At 32.2% G+C, this 12093-nt stretch overlaps 1 protein-coding gene across 2 annotated transcripts in view; it reads left to right on the top strand.

Moving 5' to 3' along the window:
- The first annotated feature begins 5976 nt into the window (after positions 1-5976).
- The window catches only part of LOC127856017 (hepatoma-derived growth factor-related protein 2-like), a 34862-nt gene continuing 28745 nt past the window's right edge, over positions 5977-12093 (top strand). For both annotated transcript variants that reach the window (XM_052392055.1, XM_052392061.1), the window contains exon 1: positions 5977-6388. The gene's annotated coding sequence lies outside the window, so the exon portion shown is untranslated. The remainder of the gene's footprint in view (positions 6389-12093) is intronic.

Below are 12093 nucleotides of genomic sequence, written 5' to 3'. Positions count from 1 at the left end.
TATCTGTACATATTGACGTGTATCTCGTATTGCAAATATTCTGTAATTACGTATTTGTGTAGATAATGTATCCGTCAAAGTGCTGTAATAACTATGCTTTAAATAATATTGCTACATGTACGAAACATACTTGCTGAACCTTGGGAATAAAACATCATCACTCCGAACCATTTGCAGTTCACTCTGTTTTATCCTGAATTGTATGTACTACGATCATTTTAAGTTAAGAGATAAATATAAAAGGCATATTCTTAATAAATTGTATGGTGGAGACGCATAATCCCATGCTTCGCTTTCTAGTCACAAATACTTAAAATGTATATATTGGCTGAATTTTTCAATAAACTTTTAGTTTCATTTGAGTGGTAATGAAATATGAAACAAAACAGATTTGAATAGAAATATCAAACAACGTGTTATGACCAGTGTACACCAAATAGCATAAAGCCAAATATTAGAGGTTGAAATATATTGTACAACAAGTAGAAGATGTTTAATTATTTGAGATGTTATTCGTAAGTTAAAATGAGCAATAGTGACGTTGTCCTTTATATTTTATCAACGTTATCTGTCAACAAGAAAAGCTCTGTTAATTTTATTGGGTAATATATTACCATTCAATATTAATTTGAAGCTTTAATATCTAGTCATCAAACGTTTGCAATAGGATACCTTAACACACTTTGTAGTGACAATAGTGAGAATTTCCACTTGATCGTTTAAGCTGCAGGATGTTTCAATGTGTTGATTTAGGTCCATTTTATGGGTTAACTTTAAACTATCCTTAACATTATTTATGCAGTAAATAAGGTATCAGTGTTCCGATTCATGAGATAAAAATGATAACAAAAACGAAACCAGAACACACGCACTTCGCGTATTGTTCTGCGTGATTAATGTGTGGTAACGTATTTTACAAGCAAGTAAAACCTTAAAACCATTTTCTCATGCATGACACTACCATGGAAAATATATTTTAACTTTACATTTACAATTATCCACACGCTGGAAATGTAATCAACGGTCGGTATTTAAAATGTGACATAAATCCGCACTGGACATGTGCATCTGCAATAGTATGTACATTAAGAGTTCGCGCTTCGCGTTCACAACAATGACCTGCAAAATCAATTCTCTTTTCCTTTGGTTATATGATTAGTCTTGTATTTTTTAGTAGTATTGAAATTATCTCATTTGGAATTGTGAAATGAATAGCCATACTTAAGCCGCTTGACAAGACGTGGTCATATTCAGATTAAATAGGAATGAATCAGTCATAATTAGTATGCTATTGTGCGGGTAAACATTTGTTAATTCAATTGCATTACTTTTCCTCAATATTATCGAAAGCCGTAGTCATGTATCCATACTTTAATGTGTGTTGTCTGGAACCAATTCTGTCTGTCTACAGATCTTGAGAATGTTTGCTTTGATGTGATCAAACTATAAACTAACCTTATGTGAGCTCTCTCCTGACTTTCCTGAAGAGACTTTATTATGAACAAATGAGTATCTTATCCTTTGAAAACATGCTTTTAAAGATGAAAACATGTTGAATTAAACGGATTATGATTTTTCCCTAACAAAATAAACCATTTATTGACAGATCAATTAATGTTGATGTTTTATAAAAAAAAATATATGAGGTTGATCAGACATATATGAAGCGAATAAACACGCAGATTACAATCACGATTAAATGGGAAATATAGTACACTTTTATTTTATTAACTCGTGTTGTTATCAAAATAATATTAGTGGCGGTTTATGTTACGCTTGTCATTCCAAACAATAAGCGCGCTTAACAAAACACAAATCAAGCAATGGTGTATAGTTCTTCGATTGATATGACATATATTTGAAATTCTGTGTTTGCTGTTAAACATGTTTAAAATAACACTGGTATTACATGTGTTTACTGCTAGGTGTATATGTTTAAAACAGTTTTGTTAAAATCGTTTTACGTATGATATCATGTCTGAGTGTAATGGGTAATGAAAGTTTAAACAACGAACCAGAAACCGCTGATGTGTTAGAGGTTTTGACCTCTAGTCATGAGTTGTAAACGAGTTGAATTGGACACATTTATAACACACAATTATTAGTAGACATACTGTGCGTGCTGATAAATTCTACAATAGAAATAGATGATGCGCATCTTTTCAAATCAATCAATTATGATTTATCTTGATTTCTATGGTAAACTGGTTAAAGAATGCATTGTAGCATATTTAAAAAGCTTGCTTTATGAACAGATCATGTGTCATTGATTTTAATACTAAAAAACGACATTTCGATATTACGGAATAATGCATAGTTACTGTCGTACCAGTAATTGAAACAATTATTCATGAACCCTGTCGAAAAATATCTGTCTGCTTGTTATTATATCGAAATGCAAATACTTTTTAATTCATTACATGAATGGCAGTAAATTGATATCTCAGCAAAAACAGAACGTGAAGTGTTATTTTGCTTGACGTATTGACAAATCTAATGGATGTATTGTCTGAATTATAGAAAGGCTGCATGTATTTTCAAAATATACAACCGCATTTGTTTTCTCTATGTGTTATAGGGTATGCATGGACCTAGCGCATGTAAATATGTTTAGTCGCCTGATCTACAGACTAATGTGACAATGTATGAGTAGAGTAAGCCTTATCCAGTCTCCGTCTAATATAGTTACACATAGTTCCGTTGTGTTTTTATATTTAACATATAGAGATGATGCTCCAGTAACAGTACAAGGAAAAAAATAAATGACGTTATCAGCTAGTGTTTACCTGAATTGACCAGTGCCATTTTGCCCATTAAATAAAGTACAATGCATTCAATACAAAAAACGAATAATAACAACTAGCTTGATCGCTGAAACGATCATTGAAAAGTATTCAGGAGCGGAAAAGAGGTTCAAAGGCTTACCAGACTTCACAGATATTATCACAAAACACACAAATTATGTAGATTCACATCAATCTCAAATCTTTGTACTTTAAATTAAGTAAGAGATAAACAATTCAATTTATTTTAATATCTTATTAACCAGACGTGTTCAAGTTCAAAGATCCATGTTTTGTCATTAACAGAACCCATTATGTATGATGTTTTATTTAAAAACAAACTGATCTAAGTATCTTCGTTTGTCAAAACAAATTCATCTGATTAATGTATTTACATCTTACATAAGCATCTGCTTCTTAATTATTTTCCGTGATTATCAATAAAATATTCTTCGAACGGTGGAATGGTGTAGCGCGTTAAACTTCAATCACAACTCGAAAATGCATCAAAATGAACATCTTTTAACTAAAGATAACATTTACACATGTCAATTGCATTTCTGTAATCGGATGGTTTGTTTGTCGTTTTCATAATCGTGTACATAAATCGCACATGATAAATGCCTCACAAAAGGCTTAATTTTGATGGAGATATTCACTTACAAATGAATGGAATTAAAATTAAATGCAGTCATATTTGAAGCAGGGTTGTTGTTTGTATCGCTCATTTAATTCTATTTCGGTAAATAAATTTAAAAAATGTATCATATTAATTTATTTTTTCATTTAAAGTGCCTGAAGTAACAGACCTCCGAAATATATTTTTAACGCAGTGGTTTACGCAAACTTCGAAAGTTTCTCAAAACCCTTTAAGGTTATTTATAAATTTTCATTTTCAAGCGGGTAAATGTAATAACATAATTATCTTCCGGAACTCGTGCGTACACGCAAAATACAATCGAAATACAAAAACCGAAGATGATGTGAAAACCTGTAAATGAGCGATTTTAGCAAACATCCTTCTTGCAGATGACACATGTCCAAATATCACAATATGATTTATTTGCAGCACTCCTGGCACAAACGAATGAAACATAAACGTTTTTACAATCTGCATTTAACCCGACAAACATCGTTAAATATACATTAAGGTTCAGAATTTTGTGAACACGTATTTAGCTAGAATTAGCTAGCATTCAATATAACATGGGTAAAGAAAAAAGAACTTTATTAATTTAATGTATCGTGCTATTTGTTATTGTGGGCCGTTTACTGCAGATGTGGCATCCGGGAATTCGTTGACGTGGGCAACATGTTATTTTATTGCTCATGGTTTTGAATAGCATGAATCAGAGCATTAATGTTACAAACCACATGATTTATGTAATTGAACATTTGACGAGAAAATGTTGTGCATGTTAACATATGAATCGTCCGTAAAGCGGTTTTATGTAGGCGTCACTGTTCGACGAATACGAAATGCGACAAAACTGAAAGTTAATTATTAAACGACAGTGCTTCGTATTATTCTTTGTAAAAAATAAATGCATTATGTGTAATTATAAAACGTTAAAATGTTAATATTTTGGTCGGTTCAGTGCCAAAAGTGAAATATCCTGCTATTTAAGTAAAAACAAACCATTTATTAAATGTCAGTGTACTCGATACAAAGCATTAACACAAATTGTTCAATATATTTTCTGATTGATGCCGTATTTATTAATACGCTTAAAAAACAATGGTCGTTTATTGTAATATTCCATTAGCAAATGAAATAACTAGAGTATGCATACTTATTTTCCTGTATGCTACTTTATACATGTTTCCTTATCTATGGCTACCTGCAAGCTTCATGTTATCATAACAACTCAATACATTGCTTTTATCGAGCACCCAAATATGAATCAATTTATCTATGCTCACTATTGTGTAAAACGTTTAACAATAAAAACTTTGTAACAGGTTTGGTTTTTAGAAGAAAAACCATTTTGTATATTTGTGTACGTATAAACGTAAACCTTTTTTATTTGCAGATCCATTCGATAATTTGTATTTGTCATGTTTCACCATGATGATTGGTAACCAATCACCAGGTTATTGTGATCGCTAGAATTTTAATTGTTATAAGCAAAAGGTACCCATTTGCATGATTTGATCATTTAGTTTTAAATCATCTTGTATATGAAGTTCATGTTTATGTATTTTTATCAACGGATTATATTGAATAGCATAGACGTATATTTTAGGTTAAGTTAAACAACTACTATGCGGTTTAAGCCGTTACTATTGACTATGCATACATTTCATGAATAAAACATACAGTCGTCTCTAAAGTATTTGTCAACCGTTAAGGTCATGGAAGTGTGATTTCTTGTATGAAATAATGTGATTTATAAACAATTGTATTTCCCGTATCGTTCCGGCGATTTTGCGACCTTCATAAAACAAGCTACGACAGGTCAAGAAATATAGCCGCAAAAAAAATGAATAAAAAAGTATAGCATGCGTCGCCCTTGTGTCGTTCTGGTTGTTATTTTATTGTCTTTCTGGCTTTTTGTCGTGATGGCGCCCTTTTCAGCATGCCAGAACGCTATAAAGGGCGAATAATACCATTATTTATAAATCGGCGAGTATATTAGTTGTTGATAATTCGAACATGTAGGTTTTGTGATCTAACGTCCGTAGAAAATGAGAAACATTTTCTACTTATTATATGTTATTTATATAACAATATCAAGACGGACATGCTTGGTGATATCTTCTTAAAACATGACTTCATTCATCTTAACCCAGAACGAAGGTTTTGTCATATATTGAATTTATACCCCGGGAAGACTGCAAAGTTCATTGTTAAAGCATATTCACACAGGCAGTCCGTAATATATTAACTGTAAATTTGAATCCGTATCAGTGTTGTCACTTTAGTTGATAGAATTACATTATTTGTTTGTTATTATAGTATACCCAATTGCTTAATGCTGCTCTGTGATGAAAAACCGTTTGTAAAACACTATAATATTTTAACATTGACCACATAATCGTGACCACTTGAAGCTGTATATATTTGCTCTATATATGATATCTGTGTTTTCTCAGTTACACTCATGCATCACTTGTTATGACCTAGAACGATATATATATATATATATATATATATATATATATATATATAGTTTCAGATTGGGTAAAATGGTGGGTCAAACGTCCATTTTACGGCCGTATTGTTGGGTCTTTAGTCGATTGTCGGGTCCCAAAGTCGATTATCGGGCACTTGGACCCGACAGTTGAAGACCCACTTAAAAAAAGGCTGCTTAACATACTCATGACTATTTTTAAATTCAAATTTGCATGTGTAATTTTACTCGAATTGTCGGGCCTATATCTCCCATTAGCACACATTAGGTCAAACTCCACACAGCAGTTACTTCCCTTGGGCATTCGCCAATCATTAATGTCTTTTTCTAGAATAAGGGAGGCCACTGCGTATGAGATTGACCAACCTCGGCGCAGTGATTTACCGGGAACCAGCATAGCAACGAACGACAACTCGGCGCCCGACAACTCTGTAATAAAAATTGCCAATTTTCGCGGTTAAACTTAAAAAGGTAAGTGGCGATAATATTTATTAGGTTTATTTATATTTTTGGTTATTAAAATTATTCTGCAAATGACTGAATTTAAACTGAAACTGCAACCAATAATTAGGACACAGTTTCTGAAACGTTTGCTGACAATGAAAACATATTTCAAACATGTAAAGCCGTGGCACGAATTTAGGTGACAACCTTGTTACCGCAAACAAACAAATGTAACCTATAATCTGCATTTAATGCAGATATAGTGACATTCATGAAAGCAAGCATGATTGTAGCATCAGATCATTTCCATGCGATACAAGTTCAATATATGTTTTAGGCTGACTGCAATGGTTAGACTGGGGAAATAAATTATAAAAGAACAGAATCTTTAACCACACAAGACAGTTGGACTAGCCTTAGTGGTACAGTCATGTTACTATTACCGGATCAGTAGCGTAATAAAGTTGTTCTGGGGAAAAGCAATAAATGGTTTAAGACTTCTTTTACATCAGTTTGATAAGGTTTCCAGACAAACGCTCCCACAAACAATCGCTCCTACGCTAAATTAGTTCTGGCTTCAATAACTTTAAAATTCGCTTTCTATGAATTTTGAATGGCGCAACATTAAAGTTATGGACCAACCCCAGTAGGAAAGTCAACCAGGAATATACGAAAAGTTGACAGTTAACAAAGACCGCTCCAAAACAGCTTGTAAAAGCAGTTATTGGCCCAAATCAGCTACTTTATGTCTTTATTGGAAAGATTGACATTTTTCACATTTAACTGATATGTTTTTTTACAAAATACTATCTTAAACATTTAACATTTATCTTTTCTGCTCTAACATATAGACCAGTTGACGAGTGAAGTCACGCGCACCTGCAAATATTACACTCCGCCCACTGGTTGGCAAAAAGAGGTGAAATTCATATAAGCGCTTATAGAGAAAGTTGAAATAATAATCGTTTTTATTGATAATCATGCACTATATCAAATATAATTTTACTAACTATGTCTGAATTAAACATAAGCGTGCAAGGAAATGCATTTTTGGAACGATTATATTGTTGTTATTATTTGTTTTTACTATAAACGAAATCTGGAGTGGAACACAATATACGAGCACGGTATGCAGTTACCATAAAAATCTCTACTTGGCACATCTTCGCGACCATTTTTTAGATAAAAAATTCTCTGATATTGAAATTTTTTCAGAATAAAACAAATTTAATGAACGAACAAAAATAAGGATGTAAACAAACAGCAAATAGATCGACTTTATGTACGCAACATATAGTAACTGATTTGAACATGCCTGTAAAAACTTGCCTTGTTACACATTAAATAAATTCTCTTGATAAATGTAATTGTTTTTATTTAATTATTCACACCAATTTTGACACTCTTTGTTTCAGCGTTTTTAACCCGGTGTTTTATTGCACTTTTGTTCATCATAAAGCGATTATCTCGTTATGATCGGATACTGTCCAAACAATTACAAAGAACACATGGTGTGATAAATCCAGGGACCTATTCTTGGCCACTGCATAAACCACATGTGGCATACAAGTGTCTGGTCATTAAACATCATTTATGATACCTCCATGTCATCTCTTGGCATATTGAGCGATCATCTAAGCAAAATTGTAAAGCCAAAATACGAAACAGTTGCTTTAATAAAATATTTGAACATATTAAAAAATGAAGATATTTGTCCGAAATGGATTAACAGGAATTAGTGTATGTATATATTAGCCTGTTTAATCATAATAATAGAGTGTTAATAACTATAAATTAAAAATATTGTGCAATTTCATTGCTACACAATTAACGTATTTAACGAGTACCGGCAAATGTAAACTCGGCTATTCATGTTAAGATTGTACGTTTCTGTAGTGTATGAAATGACATGAAAACAAGCAAACAACAAAAGGGTAAAAAATACTTGCGTAAAATAAATTAATATATAGATATATTTATCATAAAATGCTAGATTGTTATCACTCCTTACCACCAGTAAAGAGAGTGCATGCAAAGACAGTTTAATTTGCTTAATATGCAGTTCTTGTTTTTCATATGTATGCTAAACTTTATGATATTGTCATTCGATGGAAACGAAACGGTAATTCATTCCATGTAAAATAAAATTACTACAATGTTTATTAATTGTAATGTATTCCGCTTTTAGGGCTTCGTTTTATAATTGATTAAATGCCCCTCTTGCACCTTCGTTCGCTTATGAACAATAACAATATCTGCACCACTTATAATTATAATCAAATTAATGTATGTGTTATTATCTTTGAAATATAATTTACCAAAATCTTACAATCACAAAAAATATGAAAGAATATTTATTGTTTTGTTTTGTTGGATTGCCAGTTTTTAGTCTGATGTATTAATATTATTAATATGTATTTTTATACAGAGGTAATTATATTTATGAAAATACATTTATTGGTACTAAATATTATATTTTTGCACTATTATTTAAGAGTTTTTATGTTTATTTCGGATTTTTGTATCGTTTTATTGACTAAACAAACGACATGTATACATGTTTTACGTTACTGTAACCAGTGTTTTTTGCCAACCAGCCAGTGCGCATGCGCGGAAAATCCCGAATGTAAACAATAACATTCAACTGGTCTATCGAGAAAAACAGTGACGTGACACACATGATTGAAATGCGAATCTCCCGAGATTTCACGGTCATATGATGTTATTTCTATTTTTAGTAACAAACCATGTGCTCAATTGTTTACAAATTCAGAAAGACATTTCCCGTTTTTTTTTTATAATTATTCTTGCTTGTTTTGTAAACAAATTGTAGTGTAAATACAAAATCAATGTACAAAATATTCAAAATTACCAAATTCACTTTGAAATCAGTGTTTAAATCCACCAGACGTAACTTGTTAATCACAAATAATAGATTTCAGAAAACGAAAGTAATGTTTACAATTCCAGCAAAAAATGTCAAGGTCGATCCGAAAGTATCCAAATGAAAACTCGTCACATGACAAAGCGACAATGGTGCAAAATTATGACTTTCAGGCTGATGAGAGTTATTTTCATCTATTGTAAGATGCATTTGAAACATTTGAATCTTAAAATATGCCCCGATGCAGTAATTTATATTCATTCACCAATATATGAAGGAATGTATCCAAGAAAACATACTGTCTTTGATTTATAGCGTGACATAAATCTGTCACCACTCTGGTTGACTTTCGATACAGGGTTGACTTCAGCGTACAGATATGTCAATACTATATAAACTGTACGCTGAAGTTTCTTTAGCTAACGCTAAATTTGACAGGGCGGACATTCGCTCCTACAATGTTTTGATAGGGCGGACAGTAGCTCCTATATTATTTTGCCAACTCGGACAATCGCTTCTACATTATTTTGTCAACCCGGACAGTCGCTCCTACATTATTTTTATTCAACGGCAAAACGTTCTATATGCCTATCAAAGACTTACACCTATAATTAACCGACAATTAATTTTGCCAACTTGTTGACAGTTAGCCAATTCAAAACATTACATTTCCTACATTACATTTATTGGAATACATGTAAGTGCCATTTTGCGAATGGGATAAACATAAAAACCGCAAATATGTTGTTCTTAATTTCATTTGTTTTTATGATATGACATTTATATGACATTTATAAACATATATATACACAATATACACAAACGAAAAAACATCCAAACAAAAGGTCTTTTGTGTCTGTCAGTGGCTCACCGTCTTCTTTCTTACGCGTTTTATCACCGATTATATTTATATAATAGCAAAGAATTAAATTGTTATATATTGATAGAATGTTATACCAGAAAAATTATACATTGAAGACGAAATTCATAAAATGCAACATGCAGGCAAATTCGACTGTACAGACATGTTCGATTTACTGCATAACCATCATATGGTTGACTTAGACATGTGCTTCTTTGAGTACGAGTGACCCTCTAAGCATAGCACAGACTGACTGCGTTTGTTTGTTAGAAGTTCCATGTTGGTAGTAAATTATTGGCGTAATATTGACATTACAATATATACATATTGTTTTCACAGATTGCTAAATTACATTTAAAGAATCGACCAACTGTAACATAGTTTCTTAATAAGTAAATTGATTTATTAAAATCACATTGATCCGCTCATGTTAAATTGGCTTTCTGTTAACAAGTTGGCAAATTTAATTGTCTGTTAATTATAGATGTTAGCCGGGTTGGCAAAATAATGTTGGAGCGACTGTCCGCCTTGTCAAATCCAAAATGTATTTGTGTTACCTTTTTTTCGCCGCAGAATTCATGCATTAACGGATCAGTTGTAGCTATAACGGATCACATGATCAAAACCACTCAAGGAGGGGGGCATTTAACATATTATTTAAACTGTCGAAACATGAACTTTGTTGTTTACAAGGACCAAGTTATATTGCCAGTTATAAATAATATTCATGTTTTTGTTATTGTTATTGATTGTTTTCTATATGTGATCTTGTATTCTTGTGTGAAATATCTGATGAAAATCCTAAATAGATCAGAAAGATATGGGCGTGTTAAAAACCATGAAATTATTTGAATCATATATAATCATCGATATTAAACATGGATCATAAATAAAACTATAAGATTGATGTCATTTATTGTAAGAATCAACAAGATTTTCATATATTTTAATATAATATATTAGCAATACGCATATTATCACGCTTGATCTGTTATTGTCCTTATTCTTTATTTCATTTAAGGTGCTGCAAAATCTTTAAACACGAATCAAAACTGAAATGGACTTTTGCAGGCAGGACTACTAAATGGCCTTAAAATTAATGCTTAAACTTCTTGCTTGCCAACATAGTTATACTAGCATGTGGCCGCGAACAATGTTTAACCTCGATTTGGAAACGAGACAGAAATCAACAAAATTGTATATAAATGTCAGCAAAACATACCGAAATGTTTGACAAAGAGTCTTTCCCATTACGACTCAATCAGTGCGTTTTAAAGAACAGACCTTGAAGATGCTATATATTAAATATCATCTAAAATATCAACTATTTATCGCAATGCGCAGTCTGTAATTTACTGATGTTTAGGAACCAAAAGTTAGGTAATGTCCGGTTATATGATCATATGCTAAAAATGAAGTATGCTTTCTGCTTTCTGTGCATTGATTTTTTTAATCCAAAATGTTTTGGGCCTGCCCAGCTAGCTGAGTTGATGGCTCAGTTGATAGAGCGCCAGACTGTCAATTTTTAGGTTTGAATCTGGGGGTAGGATAAAGTTTCTTCATAGAGATTGGTTCCCGAACATTGTAACATTGTATTTGTAGGTCATTCTTCCCCAACCTCTGAATCAAGTTGGGAAGAAGTGGGTCACTTGTGGTTGGCTAATACTGGTCACAAGAAGTAGGAAAGCTGGTTCATGTCCTGACCACTTGCAAAATGACCTTAATTTGGGTTCAAGAAGGCATTAAACCTGATCAATCTAAATTCAACCAAATTCTTTTGCCCAAAGGTCAGAGTTTCAAATACATTCCAACACAACAGCTGTTGGCAGTCACCTCGATTATTGATTATAAAGCCCCGTCCAGTTCGATTGTCAGCGGCTAGCAGTCAATAGTATGGTCGTTTCAATAACATTGCCAACAACGATCATTTGTCTAAACTGTTTTCAATTTTCTAAAGATTGACTGTTTCCAAAACACAATTTAATA

The sequence above is a fragment of the Dreissena polymorpha genome, chromosome 1 (assembly GCF_020536995.1).
Source record: "Dreissena polymorpha isolate Duluth1 chromosome 1, UMN_Dpol_1.0, whole genome shotgun sequence".
NCBI classification, from domain to species: domain Eukaryota; kingdom Metazoa; phylum Mollusca; class Bivalvia; order Myida; family Dreissenidae; genus Dreissena; species Dreissena polymorpha.
The sequence above is the reverse complement of the archived record's forward strand: the minus strand, read 5'-3'. Positions and strand labels throughout refer to the sequence as shown.